Source organism: Sceloporus undulatus, chromosome 5, assembly GCF_019175285.1.
Source record: "Sceloporus undulatus isolate JIND9_A2432 ecotype Alabama chromosome 5, SceUnd_v1.1, whole genome shotgun sequence".
Classification (NCBI taxonomy): Eukaryota; Metazoa; Chordata; class Lepidosauria; order Squamata; family Phrynosomatidae; genus Sceloporus; species Sceloporus undulatus.
In genome coordinates this window covers 36,778,498-36,797,317 of record NC_056526.1, presented here as the reverse complement: position 1 = coordinate 36,797,317, position 18,820 = coordinate 36,778,498, and the positions used below count along the sequence as shown (strand labels likewise).

The 18,820-nt window shown below is 42.7% G+C and overlaps 1 protein-coding gene across 2 annotated transcripts in view; it reads right to left on the bottom strand.

Moving 5' to 3' along the window:
• CACNA1I (calcium voltage-gated channel subunit alpha1 I) overlaps window positions 1–1,112 on the bottom strand; it is a 412,300-nt gene extending 411,188 nt beyond the window's left edge. For both annotated transcript variants that reach the window (XM_042468134.1, XM_042468135.1), the window contains exon 1: window positions 547–1,112. The gene's annotated coding sequence lies outside the window, so the exon portion shown is untranslated. The remainder of the gene's footprint in view (window positions 1–546) is intronic.
• Between the last annotated feature and the right edge of the window lie 17,708 nt (window positions 1,113–18,820).

Below are 18,820 nucleotides of genomic sequence, written 5' to 3'. Positions count from 1 at the left end.
AGAGAAGCCTTTTCAGCCAAACATTTTTTCAAAAACAGAATGAGATGCTTTAACTGAAAGTTAAACGAAGAGAGAGCCTCTCACAGTGAGGGGAATTTCTTAACCCTTCCTACCCCCAAGTTATAGAAAATCATCCATGTCATATATCATATGTCCTTGGATTATACATAGTTGCTATGCCAGATTTATAGACACGTGAAAACATACAAGAATAAAATGTTAGTCCCACTCACACAGATCTTTTTCTTCAGCAATTTCGCAGACATATCACTAGTTACACACCCTGCTTCCCACAATATATAATTTATTATTACTTATATGGTAAACAAATGCAATGTGAGCCCCCTCCTCAACTTTCTTTTATTTTCTTTTTTAAAGTATTGCTATATTTTACAGACATACTTAGCTTAATCCTGTACCCCACCCCATCCCCAATAGAGGAAACAGATGCTAAAGTGAAAGGCTTAAGGGGAAAGGATTCCCAAGTTACCATTTTTAAAAAAAGATAATGGACTTAGATAAGTCGGTGTGCTCATTTCCACCTACCTTTGCATGGAAAAGAAATGTCCAAGGGATGCTGCAGGTGAGGAAGTGAAGTCCAGGTCAAAGAAGTTTTTTAAAAGAAGGTGGTCAGAAAATATTCCCAGCCAGAAGAAGTCACCCCCACACAAACACCCTGTGGTCCCCCAAAGAAGAAGATGAGGATCAACTGAGTGCCGGGGAGTGCAGAACATGCAGACAAGATGCAGGCAATTTTGCTAGATCCATAGCTGTAAGCACCGAGTGCACCAAGGAAGGAGAACGTTTAAAGCCAAAATACATGGTAAAAAATGTGCTTTTTTCAGATAGAGAGCCTGAGCTACAACTCTCTCCCCCCTTCAAATCTAGGGGGGGCTGTAGTGGCTGGATTTGGCTTTTTCTTGTTTAAGGATGGGAAATACAGAAACAGCAAAAGACAGCAAGGATGTTTCCTTAAAGAGGAGTCCAGGTGAGCCAAAGGACCAGGGAGGGAGAGTGGAGGATGGAATGGGAGAAGTTTGCTCGGGAAGCCTTGGAGAAGAGGGTTGTGTGCTGTTTCTCTCTCTTTCCCCCTCGTTGTCTCTTATGGTAGGTTCAGCAGAGCCTTACAAAGAGGATGCATCGGGAAAGCAACAGTATAACTGAACAGACAGGAGGAGAAGGAGAGAGGAAGAGGGAGAGGGAGAGGAAAATGCTGTCCTTATAGTGACACCAAATGTCTTTAGGGGAAACCTGCAATTACTGAAATGCAATTTTAGGAGAGAAAGAGAACAACACATAGCCTTCTTGACCCCACTGTTTAGATGTGGGGTTCCTTTCATATATATATATGCATCTATTCTAGCCTTCCTCAAAAGCATGCCCATCAGCTTCATTATACAACAGCTCCCCATCATCCCCAGACAGCATGATCATGTTGGCTGGGAGTGATGGGATGAGTACTTTGGCACATGGGAGAGGGCACCAGGTTGATAGGGGCTGTAGTCCAAGGCAGTAATCTACTGGACTTTGGGTTTCCTTCTCTTTTCATTGTAAAGCAGGAGTGAGCAGACTTTCAGGCTGGAATGGTCTATTTTGGTATTTGTTTTTCTTAGGAACCCTGAGATCCCCAAATGGAGCCTTTGCAAAAAATGCGAACTGCTGAAGAACTGAAAATTTACGAGCTTAATAAATTGTTTTGAGCACCAGAACTGAAGAGAGCTCACAGCCCTGCTACCCAAAATCCACTCCCGTCCCCCTTCTGCTGACTTCTTGGCCATCTTCATTTCAGCAGTGTAATCTGGAGGACAGGAGTCATTTTACAGTCACCATTGTTAAATCCCTGGGGAGGAAGAAATTCTTACTGATCTATTTCAAATCATCCCGAGATCTACAAGTATATCATGATCTACCTTCTCTCAACCCATGTTGCAAGGCTAATAGGTTATGAATTTATCCCTCTTGGACAGAATGGCTAAGCTGCTCCTCAGGTTCTTAAGAAATCACTACCAGAAAATTATCAGAGTAAAAACTCTGTGCCAATATATTTCATTCTCCTTTGAAGGCAGGCAATGTAATTGATTACAGGGATTTTAATGGATTCCTATATTAGGGCAATTACATTGCTAGCAGGGGCAAGACAGCACATCCTTCCCACTTTTCTAAACAAGCTCTTAAGACTATTTTATTCTAGAGTGCTTTTCTTTTTGTTAAAAAGCTGGGCTTCTCATGCTTTTTAAAGTATGCTGCTGATGAGTTCTGGCTTTTATGCTGCTTTTTGTTACATTGCTAATTTTACATTTTTCCTCTCATATTTTGTTATTTGTAAGTGCTGAGAACACCATGGAGAGCCAAAAAGACAAATGGGTCCTAGAACATATCAAGCTTGAACTCTCCCTGAAAGCCAAGGTGATTAAACTGAGGCTGTCATACTTTGGCCACATCATGCGAAAGCACAACTCATTGGAAAAAACAATAATGATTGGAAAGATAGAAGGCTGGAAGGATAGACTCAATTAGGGAGGTCACAAGCCTGATTCTACAATACTTAAGCAGACCAGTGGAGGATAGAGGGGCTTGGAAATGTCTCATATGCAGGATTGCCATGATTCGACATCATCTCAAAGGCAGATAACAACAACAATTTGTACATTGTTTACTTGTATATTGTTTATTACTGAATAAAATAACATACATCAAGTCAGGCTATTAGATTTATAAATACATATGAATTGGTGTAGTGGTCGGAGTGTTCAACTAGGACTATGGGAGACGATGATCTGAATCCCCATTGGGAAAGGGTGTAGCCACACTGCAGAAATAAAGCAATTTGACACTACTTTATTAACTGCCATGACACTATCCTACAGAATCCTGGGATTTGTAGTCTGGTGAGGCACCAGAGCTCTCTGACAAGCTAGGCTGAATACATCAACAAACTATAAATCCCAGGAGTCTGTAGAATAGAGTAATGGTAGCTAATGTGTCAAACTGCTTTAAATCTTCAGTGTGGCTACATCCTTAGCCTAAGAGAAGGGCAATGGAAAATCTCTTTCAACTAAATCTCCCTCCCACACACATGCAAAAAGGTTCACCTTAGGGTTGTCATAAATTGAAAATGACTTGAAAGCACATGACAACAAAGAATACAAGAAGAGTCCTCTTACTTACCACAGAATGCAATCAAATGCCAAAGGCAGCCCAAGAACAGGACATGAAGGCAATAGCCCTCCTCTGTTGTTATACTTCTGCCATTGGACAGTTGTAGTAGCATCAGCCATGCACATTTATGTTATTTTCAGGTGGAAGTGGACTAGACCTGAAGCCTGCTGAGAATGCTGTGGCTGTTCTACCATTGGGATCTAGCAAGATGGATCTTGTGAAGCAAAACATGGTGCTAATTTCATTCGCTTCAAATTTGTCTCTAGGCTTACTTCAAGGTATTATTTTTAGGCTTTGAAAGAGCTAACTGGCCTGGAACCTGTACCTTAGCAGTAATTTCCTGTATATGAATGTGCTCAGTTTCTGTTATTTTATTCAGTAATAAAATCATCTCATTGCTCCTTTTCAAAAAAGAAATAAGGCTTCTGGAGATCAGAAGAGGGAGGGGTTTTAGTTTTGAAACCTAGGGCCCTTTCACACTGTAGAATCATAGTGTTAGGATTCCACTTCACCATGGTTCCACATTATGTAATCCTGTGGTTTGCAATTTAGAGAGGAGCACTTAGTATTCTCATTCAGATCATTCCAGTGCCTCACTGAACTGCTAACCCCAGGATGCCATAGGATGTAGGCATGGCAGTTAAAGTGGAATCATAGGCCTGTTACAGACTGCCAAAATAAAGCTGCTTCGGGTCTCTTTGGAGGTATGCTATTTAAATGATGCATGGGTCCTAAGAGTCCGGAGGTCGCACCAAAGCCACGCTCTATTCCTTAGCACCGGAGTGCAGCTTTTGGTGCAGCTTCCGGATTCTTAGGACCCATGCATCATTTAAATAGCATACCTCCAAAGACACCCGAAGCAGCTTTATTTTGGCCGTCTGTAACAGGCCATAGTGTTATAATTGTGTAGTGTGAAAGGGGCCCCTAAACTATAAAATGGGCCCCCAGATGGTGGGCAACAGGTCCTCTCTTTGTCTCCTTTTACACAAACTCTAAAAGACTGTTTTATTCTGGAGTGCCTTTCCTTTAGCTGAGCTAGAAAACTGAGCCTTTCATATTTTTAAAAAGTCTGCTGTTGCTGTTTTAAGGTGTTCCTGATGTTGTTTATTATAGTGCTAGTTTTTAATTTTTCTTTTGATTTATATTTTGTTATTTGTAAGTAGCTTTGAGTTTAATTTTCTCATAGAAGCAGATATATAATATGGGTCAATATAAAATTTTAAATTAAATGGCACACTACTTCTGAAAATGCAGGCTCCATTTATTAGCCATCTTGGCTAATAACAGTCATTGACAAATCTCTTTTCTCCTCCAAGCATTTGTCTAATCACCTTTTGAAGATATTTAACCCAGAGTCTATTCCTGAGGCAGCATATTCCATAAATGAATTATATATTGTTGTGTGATGAAGTGCTTTCTCATGTTTGTCCAGAATCTATTGTCAATCATTTCCATCAAGTGGCTCTGAGCTGTAGTGTTATGAGAGAGGAAGAAAAAGTTCTTTCTTTCAGTCTCTCACATTCTACAGACCATGCATAATTTATAACCCTTGATCATAGCCCTTCCTTAGTTGTCTTCCCCCCTAAAGTAAAATGACCCAAATCCTTTCCTTCCCAATGGCTAGAACAACCGAGGACTTCTTTCCAAAGCAAATTCCCACTTCAGAAAACAGATTTTCTTCAGATCCTCACCAGAAGAGAGCAGAACCAAATACCAAGGTTGTGAATGCCTGCTCTGATTCCAAGAATGCAATTTACACTTTAAATAACTTGTATGTTACATGAAGACACATCTAAGATGATGTCTACTTTGGTCCTAAGGTGGTATTTTCATTGAGTTAGGCATTATACTGTAAGTACTTACCCATACTTTAAGGACTTTACCACACAAGCCCCATTATTGGGGCAGTTGCAGTTGTCAGTGAAAACAGAATTATACCTGTACTCACTGCTTTGCTACACATCTTCACAGTTGTGCAACTGCTGCCATCACACTCTCTTCCAGCTTTCCCCTTCACCCAGCTGCTCTGCCCTAAGCCCTACCCAGCATGCCTTCCAGTTTATTTTATTTTATTTTTTCGCTTTTTCACACAATTCCAGAGCTCTGCTACTGAGAATGAATTTGTTTTTGTTTTCTAAAGAGAAGAAGTAGAAAGGGAGAAAAAGAAGCTAATTAGTCATTTTAGGACTGGTGTGGGGTAGAGGGGACACTGACACTGTATCTGCCAATAAGGTGATTGCCCCAGCAGTGAACTTTCACACCTGGGGACTTGCGCTATTGAAAGTTCATTGATGTGTTTCCCTTGTCAATGTAAGGGGATGCCCTAATTATGGGTCGGAGATATTGTGATACAATAAGTATCTCCAAAACAAGTTTTTCCTCCCAGATCAAATCATGGTTTAAAAGATGCATCTCCTAAATCAAGGATAGGGAAAAAGTGGCCCTCCCTATATTGTTGACTGAAACTGCCATTGGCCTTAGACAATGTAGCAATTTGTGAGGTATGACAGGAGCTATAGGGTCATGGACAAAGCAGAAGGGTCAGAAGAAGCGCCCAGAGGCTGCTCCCACCCCGATCGCCATGGGACCGTCAGAGTTCCCTCTTAATCTAGACCCATGATGGCGAACCTATGGCACACGTGCCGAAAGTGGCACGGGATGCCATTTCGCCAGGCACAAGCAAGAGGGAGAAGGTGGAAGAGGCACTTGCGTGCCCATTCCGCCTCCTCCATGCCATTTTCAGGTCCCCCACTGTCTCTCTCAGACAGTGGGAAGCCAGAAAATGGTGCTCGGGAGAAGAAACCAGAGGCGGGTGCCTCTGGCTCCTCCTCCCAACCCTCTCCTGGCCTCTCCAAGATAATTGGAGGCCCGGAAAAGAGTGAAGGAGCAACCGGTGCGTGCCACTTGCTCCTTCCCAGGGACCTTTTCCAGCCTCCAGTTGGCAGAGAAAGGTCCATGGGAAGGAGCAACGGCCCCTTGCCAGCTTCTCCTTTCCCCCGCTCGCCCTCCCAGACCCACGGCTGAACAGCCATGGGTCTGAAAGGGCAAGAAGGATAGGAGAAGGGGCCCATGCCGGCTTCCCCTTTCCCCCACTCGTCCTACCTGACACCAACTGTTTGTCAAAGACAACTGGAGGCCAGGGAAAGGGTGGAGGGAGAAGCCCCATTCCTGGACAGCGGAAGCCCCACCCCCTGGGATATGGTCCCTGCCCCCAGGGGCATAAGCCCCACCCCCAGAGAACAGAAGCCCCGCCCCTGGCACACAGTCCCTGTCCCCAGGGGAAGAAGCCCCGCCCACAGCACGCGGACCAAGAAAGGTTTGCCATCACTGATCTAAATAAATTAAAAAAAATTTTTTTTATTTGTATACCGCCCTTCCAATGATCAGGGCGGTGAACAACATAATAAAATCAAATACAGTAAAACACAACAAAATACACATAGCAAGTACAATAAGATACACAAAATACACATATTAAAAAGAATTAAAAAACCCCATCAGCCAACCATCTTGCCAACAAAAGAGGGAGGAAGGCCAGCTGGAACTTCATTCGGGGAATGCAGCTTGGAATAAGAAGGTTTTTAAATCCCTTCTGAACTGAGCCAGGGAGGTGGCCGAGCGGAGCTCTGTGGGCAGCGTGTTCCAAAGGGCTGGGGCAGTGATGGAATACGTCCTCCTCGTTGTGGAGGTAAGCCTGGCCCCTGGAACCCTAAGTAATTGCTGCCCAGAAGTTCTGAGGGTGCGGGGCGGAATGTATGGGGAGAAGCGGTCCTTCAGGTATCCTGGGCCCAAGCCATATAGAGCTTTATAGGTAATCACCAACACCTTGTACTGTGCCCGGAAGCGAATAGGTAGCCAATGCAGGCCTTTTAGCACAGGTGTAATATGGTTGGTCCTGGAAGTACCAGTGATCAGCCTGGCTGCCATATTCTGTACCAGCTGTAGCTTCCGGATTTGGTATAAGGGTTGCCCCATGTAGAGCGCATTGCAGAAATCCAATCTAGAGGTTACCAGAGCATGTACCACTGTTTCAAGGTCCCCCTGGGCCAGGTATGGGCGCAGCTGGCAAATAAGCCGAAGCTGGTAACAGGTGCTCTTGACCGTCGCATTCACCTGAGCTGTAAGGTGTAGCGACGAGTCAAGACACTATACTTTTACTGATGCAGCCTAAAATTGCATTGGCCTTTTAGCTGCTGCATCACACTGTTGACTCATGTTCAATTTGTGAGCTGCTTGGACTTCTAGATCCCTTTCACATGTAGTCTCGTTCAGCCAGGTGACCCCCATCCTATATCTGTGCATTTTATTTTTACTGCACTTAGGGTGGAAAAATAAAATGCACAGATATAGGATGGGGGACACCTGGCTGTTACAGGGATTTGTAATTGGTTGACTGACCGAAGCCAAAGGGTGCTCAACAATGGCTCCTTTTCATCCTGGAGAGAAATGGCCAGTGGGGTCCCACAGGGCCCTGTCCTGGCCCAGTGCTATTCAACATCTTTATCAATGACTTGGAGGACAAAATTGGGGGCTTACTTATAAAATTTGCAGATGCCACCAAACTAGGGGGAGTAGCTAATACCCCAAAGGACAGGATCAAAATTCAAGATGACCTGAATAGACTAGAAAGCTGGGCCAAAGCTAACAAAATGAAATTCAACACGGAGAAATGGTATTGCACTTAGGGCGGAAAAATGAAATGCAATGATCAAGAGAAATAATAGTACCACTATATTCTGCTTTGGTCAGGCCCCACCTGGAATATTGTGTCCAGTTCTGGGCTCCACAATCCAAACATTGAGAAAAAATGTCATCTGAGGGAGAGGGAGCCTCCGGGACTGAGAGGGTTGAAGTCCGATTCCTAATAGTCAGCGAACTCTGGAGAAGCCGAGGGAGTCTTTGGACATGGGAGGACTCTCGGTATCGAGAGGGATGATGGCAAACGTCAAGCCTGAGTGGTGTTTGAGGCTGACAAAGAAAAACAAGGTCGGGATGGAATCGCCAAGACCAAGGCTGCAGCAGAGGGTAGCCAGGGTTCAGTGATTTGGAGTGGTTGGAAACAGCTGTCACAAACTCCAGAGGGGTCAAGGGGCAAGAAAAATGTGCCCGAAGCCTCATCGAAGATCAGGTCCTGTCTGGAGGGCTCAGGGAAGCCTGAAGAGAGGTTGTTGTTGGTCTCTTCATTGAGGTAGATGAGGTTGGAGGCTGCAGAGAGCCAGACGGCTGGCATCACATGGCCTGGGGAAAGCCTTCCCTTTCATCATCAGAAATTTGGTAAGGTTCCGGTAGAGTTTGGAAAATGTTGGTACAGGACCAAGGGGCATCTCGCAGGGACGGATGAAACTGAGGAGTTGGCTGAGCACACAGTACTGAGCTTGACTTGGTATCAACAGATTGGGTAGGTTCAGAGTCTGGGTTCGGATGAGATTTCTTTTTGGAGTGTGAAGCCTTCTTGTCCTTCTCCTTGGAAGACTTGTGTTTTTTTCTTGTCTGATTTGGAAGAGTCCACGGATTTCCTCCATTTCAGAGATGACAGCTGGCCAGCCGCATTGTGGTCAGCCTCCTTCTGTTTTTCTGGGGTTGGTGACCCAAGGATAGGAGACAAGGGTTTGCCCTCAGCAGCATTAGCTTTGGCAGGAAATCCGGAGGCAGAAGAAGAGGGTTTGCCCTTGGCAGCAGGAGCCTTGGCAGGAAACCTAGATTCAGAAGGAGGGTTAAGGATCTGTGCATATAGCATAGAACGCAGCCGCATCTCCCTATTCTTCCTGGCTTGTGGGGTGAAAGCCATGCAATGAGGGCAAGATAGTGGTGACGTGGCCCTCGCCCAGGCAAACAAGGCACAAGGAGTGTCTGTCGTGGCTGGGAATTTTCCCTCCACATTCTGTGCACTTTTTAAAAGAGTGCGAAGACATCATGGAGGTTTGAAGGAATAGATGAGAGAATGGTCAAACAAGCCGAGTGTTGCTGGTAATCAGAGTCCAAAACAAACCAAATCCCTATCTAAGAGAAAAGTCAGAGCCAAAAATGTGGTGAAAATTGAAAGTGAAAGGAAGGAGCGAATTCCAAGCAAGGTTCCTATGCTGCTTATGTGGCAGACAAAAAGAACTGAAGAAGGGTGGGAAGACACCGAGCCTATATAGAGGGTGGGCAGCGCTACCACCTAAAAGTCTTCCCTAGCGATTCCAGAAGGATCTGAAATTACTGCACAGGTGCAGAATAACCTATTTGTGTGCTTCGCAGAGACCACGAAGAAGAAGAATGAGCAATGAGAAAATGTGAGATAGTTATAATTGGAATCTCCCCTCATAAAACTCCCTGAATGAAGCGAGATTATTAAGGTAAATGCCTCAACCCCTAGCATGCCTGGTATTGAAGTAGTTTTAAACTATTTTATTTTCATGGTTAAGACATTGGGTGAGTTGCTCTTATCCTCAGTCTTGCTATTTTACAGTTACTGCATCTCACTCCTATTTTAGGAGTTGGGATTGTTTATAAATTGCCTATGTATAGTGTGTTTTTTGTATATGCTGAGAGCTGCTTTTGAAGGTCCTGGCCTTGAATAGCAACTTCAAATACTTCAAACAGGAACTTACTGTAACATGAAAAACTTTTTACTGATTGATCACAAGCAGCATAGTCTCCATTGCTCTATATAAATGAAACTTTTTTTTTTGCCTAACTATGCTTCACTTCACATTTATACTCAGAGCTTGGAAAAGTTATTTTTTGGACTATAATGCCCAGAGTCCCCCACCCAGGTGGCTGGCAGGCAGGTTTTGGGGAGTAATTGTCAACAAGGAAATGTTTCCAAGCTCTGCTTCATTTGCTATATTTCCAGTTCACCCAGCTTGGGGCAATTCTTCTGGAGCTCTGAATAACTTTAATAGAATACACACACACACACACACAGCTCATTCCTGAATTGTTGCATCATCACTGTCCTCCTCCTGACAGATTTGCAGAACACAACATGTGATACACAACTCACTTTTTAGATCCTTACTATGCTTAGCAACCAATTTGGCAAATTGGGAATGTGAGCTGAGTGGGTCCATGCAGAGCTTGGCACATCATAAAATGGCTGGGCTTCATTGTGCTCCCACATTGCAGCTCATTCCACATATTTAGCACACCACGGCTGGCCTACTTTTAACAGATTTATGCTGCCACAGTTCTTGTGAATTTCACTGGAAATGTAAATAAAGCACATCCCCAGCATGCCAACATTTGGGCATGTGAAGGTATTCTTATTCTTTGACCTGAATGCACCTCTGATTTGCTGCACCTCCCATGGTCTGTGTCTTATGTATATGTGGATGGCAGGCTAGCCCTAACATTAAGTAGACTAAAGTGGCTGGCTCAGGTAGCAGATTTTGAATTTCAAGAAAATGCAACAAATTCTTAGTTATTTAATTTATTATTAGTTTTTACTTCTTAGAAGGGGGAGATGTATTTGTTAGATTCTCTGCCTCAGATGCCAAAATGACATGATCAGATACTGACTAGGGTGGGTTTCCATCATTGGCTCCTCTTACTAAGTCACTCTTCTGGGTGACACCATCAAGAATCTATTGGGCATGTTGTCTGTGAAATATCCTACTTCACTGTGAACTGGCCTGCACTAAATTCAGCTTCCTTCCATCTCAGCAGTAGTTCTAATAGGAATTCTACTGTACTTCCATCAAAGTCACTGGGGCAATATGACTTTTACTAAGTTCACATAATTACAATTCTATTAAAGTAAATTAATCAGAACCAAAAATAAGAACTGAGAAATCTTTGAAAACAAGGGAGACAACTATCTCTGCAAAAAAGTGAAGGGGAAGGCAACATTGTCCCCTACTTAAACCAAATTATGTTCCTAAGATTAAAAGGGGGAAAAGGTTAAATGCTGAAAGACACAGAATGACATCGCCTGTGCTTGGAATTAACTCATTGATTTAACTTGTTAAGATATTGGGTCACTACATTTTTCTAGTGATCTCACATAACTTTCTAGATTGACCAGTTAATACTGAAGTTTAAAATATGCTTTAGTGAATTATGTCAATAGAATTCATTAGGTTGGGTGCCTCTTCTCCTGGCACACTTAATAAAACTTGAAGACTTGCTGCCTGAGGAGTAGAATTGGAGGAAATGCATCACATGGCTCTATTTTTAGGCAGGTTAATCTCGTTTTGGAGGGAACATTGGGGTAAGGGAGAGAACATTTGCTGGAGCCCAACTCAGAGAAAATAGCTGGGTTTGTGGAGCAGAAGAATAGCTAGCTTTGGAGAATAAGAAGAAAAGCAGAGTAGAAAAAAGGCGGGAAATGAGTCTCATAATAGAATAAGGGACAGAAAAATGATGTTGCTTTGCAGGAGATCAAAGCTCTCAAGTATCCAGGGCTGTTTCAGAATGGCAGGCCTTTTAGGCCTGAAAGGCAGGTTCCTCCTCTCATGGGCCTCCATAGAAAGAAAGTGCTTGGAGTCTTTTCTGGATGTAGTGGTGCATTGAAATTCTTCCCCTCCTTTATTGACTGTATTCTCTATTGATTTCTATTGAGCATTATTATTTAATATACAATTATATTATTTACAGTAATTGCAATGAAACCTTTTGCAGTTCTTTAATGTATTACTCATGCAGAGCTAGGCTCTAGGATAATTAAGTAAAAAGCTTTCTTTAGACTTCATTTCTTTATCTCTTAACTTCTCTCTTCCCTTCTCATTTTGCCTTTTACCCATCCACCAACCCTCCTCCTCTTCCTCTCTATCCACCATCTTTTAATTTAATTTCTACAATTAAGATAAGATGGGTGCAGAGAAGAGTGGGCTTGTTAGATACCTGATCATTAACACTACAGATGCCATTGTAGTTTATTGTGACACCAGAGCTGTCTGACAGAGAAAGCTAAATGTCGCACAAAACTACAGTTCCCAAAATTCCCTAGCATTAAGCCAAGGCAGTTAAACTGGTCTCAAACTGGATTATTTCTGAAGTGTGTTTTGGACTTAATCTAATTACCAATAATGCAACAAATCAAATAATTTCAATTATTAGTATTTATACCAGTAAATTAATCTTCAAATTTATAATATTTAACATTACCATAATAATCTTCAAACCTATCCTTCCAAGCTCTGGGCATAACCTGTTCTCAGGCTGCGTTCCCACTATGATTTAAAGCAAATTAATGTTCAGGTTATATGTCCATCATTCCCATTTGAAATCAGTTCTAATCATACTGTAATTGGTTTCAATTTTGATGAAGCAAGGCAAATGCAAAAACCCACTCTTTCCTGACACTAGTTTGGGAAAAAATCGATTCTGAAGCGCGTTCAACAAGTGGGAACAATGGCTCTGAATTACATCATTCTGGAAGGGAGAGACTAATGGTAGACAGGTGTTTCCCATCCCTCCTCAGGTTTAGGTAGATCCACCATTACACACACACACACCCCAGCACTGCCTTCGTGCTTGTGGTGTGACCTATAGGTGCATGACGTTTTTTAAAGAAAGTGATAGAAGATTTGATTCATTGATTTTGCAATTACTTGCAATTACTTGAACAGCAAGCCGGGCTGAGGGCAGCTCTGTGAGGCAAGTGTTTGCAAAACCAATGAATCAAATCTTCTATCAATTTTTTTAAAAAAAATTATAGTTCCCAATCCGGGCTGCTGCTTACGTCACCGATGATGCGCAGATGATAGACATGCACTTTGAAGTGGTGCAAACTAATGGGGATGACAATCGCGCCAAAAAAGAAGCAATTATAAGGGGATAATTAAAAGATCCACTTTCATAGTGGGAACAACAGATCTTTTGGAATCAATTCACCAAAGTTTTCTGTGGGTTTTTCGGGATGCCGGCCATGAAAGCCTTTGACTTCAATTCACCAACATGGAGCAAAGGCAAATTGCAAACTGGTTTAAATGTAAGTGGGAATGGGGCCCTAGCTTCTTCACTGAAATGTTACTTTTTAGTAATTAAGGGTAGAAGCCTTAAGAAATACAAACAGATATTCCCCCCCCCCCCCCTTCCCTTTCACTATCTCCCTGGAGTTTTGGAAAGAGATTCACAAGCAGGAATCCAAATGCAAGGTAACTCAATTTTCCAGTTCTCCAGAACAGTTTGAAATACCTTAAGGGGACTGCAGATCCTTCATATTTCCTCTATGATCTGGTTTGCCCTTGCAACTGATTCTGCTTCCACTTCACATCTGGTTCTTTTTAGTGAGATACTAGCAGCCTTTGGAATGCATTTGAAACATGGCTTTCAAACAGCAAAATACATGAGATCAAAACATAATGCTATAGAGAAAGAGAAGAAGTGGGGTGGCTGTGATCTCAATACATAGCAGAACAGGGCAGAGAAGTAACAGTATGAAGTTCCACAATGGGTAATCTGGAGCATTATATAAAGAAAAGAAGAGCCAAATACAGTCTAAAATGAGAGTACAATTACCCCTCCGTTTTCACGGGCTTGAAATCCACGTCCCCTGCACATTCATGGGCAGCAAACAGAGGGGGACAAAATGGAGCACACTCCTGCGGGTACCTACAGACATGCACTGCCATTCAAGCCAATGGGGCTTGAATATAGGCAAGTTTCCATGGGGGGGGGGGGTGGTGGTGTCCGGAACAAATCCCCCGCAAAAATGGAGAGGCAACTGTACTTAGCTAACAAATTAGCAATGTCAGTCACTAAATTGTATTTTGAGGTCTAGTAGATATTAAGCTGCAGCCTAAATATGCTAAAGGCACCAGATACTGCCAGAAACATGGAAGCTATACAGGGTCAGCCCTAGTTAGTACTTGGATGGGAGATCACCAATGAATACCAGGTACTACATGCTATGTTTCAGATGGAAAGTACTGATAAAACCATCTCTGAGTATTCCTTGTCTAACAAAATCCTAGGAAATTCATGGGTTCGTCATAAGCCGAGAGATGACTTGACACATAGACACATGACACAGACTGAACAAGTGATATTCCTGGGTATATGCACTGGAAAATCACTTCTAAAACTGAAGAATAAATTGTACCACTCTCTTCATCACTTTTTAAGGCATCATGATTCTTACTATGTCTACTGCTTGGCACCACATTTCTAAAAGGGCTTACTGAAAAAATGTGGGTGAGGGAGATTTGCAAGACAGAAAAAGAGCCTGAGACCAAATCCATATGCCATGCATCAACCTAACTTGGGAATTTAATAGCTTAGCTGGGATGCTTATTTGCAAGTGTTGTAAAAGGCATAAGAAAGATACTTGGACAACATTTGCAATGATTACTTCAAGGGGCTTAATAAGTTCAGAAAATTCCCTTTCATAAACACAGCCTGTGTAGTCTTACCATTACCTTCCTCATATGTAACAGCATTTGAGAAGGTTAACCACATACACAAGATATGAGTGAGGCTGCCATATTCCAGCTCCTCAAATCCAGTCATTTAATTTGCACATTATGCTAATTAGCATATTATTCTAAATTTTTTTGTAGTTTTTTTCTACCATCTTTATAGTGACCACTGATCTAAGAGAGCTGGTATAGTGGAACAGGAACATCTCAGTTCAAATCCCCATTTGTTCCTGGAACTTACCAGGTGATTCTGAGCCATCACTACTTCTCAGCATATCATAGTCGGGATTTCCTGAGGAAAGGGGGACCATGTAAAGTGGCCATGTACATTCTAGGTACAGTATAAATAACATAACATTTTGCCACATACAGATACTTCTAATGGTATTTGCATTAAGTCACTGTAGGGTTTTTCTCTCCCATCAGATTTCTACTGTGCCCTCTTGATCCCTGTCCATCATGGTTGACCACCCAGGGAGGGGATGTAATGAAAACATTATTACAACTCATAATCAATGCATCCCTTAGGGAGGGAATATTCCCATCAAAACTAAAACAAGCAATAGTTAGACCGCTTTTTAAAAAAATCCTCCCTGGACCCCCTGGTGAGAGCCAATTATAGACCAGTCTCCTTGTTACTATTTCTGGGCAAAGTGATCGAGAGGGCAGTTGCCTTCCAGCTCCAGGTTGTCTTGGATGAAGCCGATTATCTGGACCCATTTCAAACTGGCTTCAGAGCAGGATTCGGAGTTGAGACAGCCATGGTCGCCTTAGTCAATGATCTCCATCTGGGCATCAACAGGGGAAGTGTGACCCTGTTGGTACTCTTGGACATCTCAGTGACCTTCAATACCATTGACCATGGTATCCTGGAACACCTGAGCGAATTAAGTATTGGGGGCACTGCCTTGCATTGGTTCAGGTCCTACCTCTCAGGCAGATTCCAGATGGTGTCGCTTGGGGACAGTTATTCGTCCAAGAGGGAGTTCAAATCGGGCGTCCCTCATGGTGTGATTCTGTCCCCAATGCTGCTTAACATTTACATGAAGCCACTGGGAGAGATCATCTGGAGACATGGAACGCGGTGTTATCAATACGCTGATGACAACCAAATTTATTTCTCTATGTCTCCGACTGCTGCAGTGACTAAGGATGGCATCTCTCCTCTGGATGCCTGCCTTGGGTCAGTAATGGGTTGGATGAGGGAAAACAAACTCAAGCATAATCCAGAGAAAACAGAGGTACCTGTGATAGGTACCCCAAGTCTGGGGAAGGAGTTTTGTCAACTATTCTTGGACGGGGTCACACTTCCCCTAAAGGACAAAATTTGCAGTTTGGGAGTACTCCTGGATTCATCTCTACAGCTGCCATCTCAAATAGATGCAACGGCCAGGAGTGCTTGGTACCAACTTCAGTTGATATACCAACTGTGTCCCTACCTGGACCAAAAGGATCTTGAAGCAGTAGTACTTGCACTGGTAATATCTCATCTAGATTTCTGTAATGCGCTCTACATGGGGCTACCTCTGTACCAAGTTCTGAAACTTCAATTAGTTGAAAACGCGGCAGCCAGATTGGTCACCGGAATACCTAGATCGGCCCATATAACACCTGTGTTAAAAACTCCTCACTGGCTGCCTTTTAGCTTCTGGGCACCGTACAAAGTGTTGGTTATTACCTTTAAAGCCCTCCATAGCTTGGGCCCGAGTTGCTTGAGGGAATGCCTTTCCCTACACAATCCACCCCACACTCTCAGAACATCTGGGAAGAATTTATTAGAATACCATAAGCCCAGGTTAATGTCAACTTCCCATAGATCGTTAACGGCCACAGCCCCCAAACTATGGAACAGCCTACCAGAAGAGATCCGTTTTATCATCTCCTTAGATGCCTTTAAGAAGGCACTTAAGACGGATCTCTTCCAATGGGCTTATCCATCCGACCTCTTAAAGGAGATCTTTAAGATAAAATGCTTCACTTCTAGTTATGGTGTATGTTTTCTAAATGTTTTAGATGTTCTAGATGTTTTAGCTATTTTATTGAATTAATAATAATGTCAGTGTTTTATTGATTGTATTTTATAACTGTACTGTGTTAATTTGTTGATGTAATCCCACCTCAATCCGCGGGGAGAGGCAGGAAAATACAAATACAAATTATTATTATTATTATTATTATTATTGATAGCAAAAAATTTTTGTGAAATCTCCAAGTTGCCACATGGCAAAAGGAGGAGGTGCCAGCCTCCAAGAGATACCCTCCATGCCATCTGAACTAAGAACAAATACAGCAAAATACAGGCCTGTGACAAACATCTTCAATTTTTTCCCCCTACTGTATGTTTTTGAACACCTTGCCTGAGGAAGATGCCAATGGAGCTTCGAAAGCTTGTAATATGTACATTGTGTATTTTGGTTGGCCCAGTAAAGGTTTAACTGTTTGGTGGATTTTTTGAAGTTATTGGATTAGCAAAATCAAATCATATCAAATCAGTCCATCAGAATTCTACAGAAAGTCCTCAACAATGACACTGGCATCTGATTTACGTAGGAAATGTAGAGCAAAAGGCAAAGGGTGATATTCGCAGGAAAAAATAAATTATAATGTCCTTCAGAGATACAAATTAGATATCTTTCTATAATTTGAAAACAGCTTGCTTTGTCCTATTAAACATTTCATGACCGTATGTATACTAATCATCTTCTCTATGCTAGGATGCCTGTGCTACTACCTAACTATTGTTCACTAATAATAAATGCACTTTTCACATTTCCATTCCCGCTTATCCTCCTAGCTATTCCCTCCCACCCAACCATGTGTATAATAATATGCCAAGTGAAGCAACAGCCTGTGCACCTGATGAAATGGGCTGCAGCCCATGAAAGCTTTTGCCAAATAAAACTTGTTAAGTCTTTAAGGTGTCACTAGACACTGCTGTTTTTGCTGCAACACTATAATAGCTGCACCCATGAAAATGTTGAAAGGCACTCCTGGTGTAAGAAAATAAAAATATTTTAAAGGAAGTTTCAATGTGACAGACCTGTTTTTCCCCTCAAACAATACACTCCCAAATTTCACTGCCATTTCTTTCTGCCAAATCCTTTCCACATCCTCTCCCTCACATATGCAGCCCAGCTGCTGTTTGGTTTCTCAGCTGTAGTTGCAGAAGAAAACTGTATTTCTGATAAATACACATTCATAAATCTCTCATGCTTAGGTGTAAAAGCCATTTACCTTAGTAGGACAAAAATTGTTCAAAGGAATTAAGGGATGAGAGGAAGATGGTGACTGAATAGCAGTCTGTATTGGAACCTCTTCCGCACCTTGGGTAACTTCTGAAAAACAAGGTTTTATTGCTAACATTTATTGCTGTTTCGTGGGGAAACATTTGCTGCCTCTTTCCCTAAAAAAAATTTTGCCTACATTTTTGAGGAGTGAAAATGTTGATCTACATACAACCATTACTAGCTGTAGTGTTTGGAGTGTTCAGTGCTTGGGAGAATAAATTGTTCAAAGCTCCGTACCATACTTCCCAGATAAATAAATGGGGAGTTAGTTCTTACGAAAGGACTATCTTTTCTTCATCACGGTTTGAATCCACTACAAAAAAAACCAATATCTAAGCACTGCCCTCGGTGGCTTTTCATCTCTCGTCTCCTTTTGTTTTTTCCCACCAGTCCTTTTCTCATGGTGGTACTCATGAGGTGGCCACGTCAAGCAGCAGAGCACTGAAGGTGAACTGTACTGCTCACCTCCTAGTAGAGGACCTCTGCTGCCTTCCTCTCCCTCTTGACCTGCTGCTATCTTGCTCCATCCCTTCCCTCCTCTTCGTGCCATTGTCGTTCTTCCACTTCAACATTAGGATGAACTTCCTGACAGTAAGAGCCATTCGACAGTGGAACACACTCCCTCGGAGAGTAGTGGAGTCTTCTTCTTTGGAGGTTTTAAACAGGGTCTGGATAGCCATCTGTCAAGGGTACTGCATGACAGGGGGTTGGACAGGAGGCCACGATTCTCCCTTGCTCCTTGCACCCTGCTGCTACACATCTCATCTTTCCTTCCCCATCCCTTGTTCTACCTTCCACCTTCACCATGCTTCTCTCCTTTGCTTCTCACACTTTGCCACTGCACCTCTCACCCTCCTCCTTGCCACACCTTGTACTGTACTTTCCTCATTTTTTTACTTGCACCCTGCCACTGGGTTCTTTACCCTTCCTCCCCTCCTCATATTTTTGCCATGCCTCCTTCTCTTGCTTCATCTACTCTCCCACAGTGACTACCATCCTCCTTTCCCCATTGCACTATCCTACCTCCCT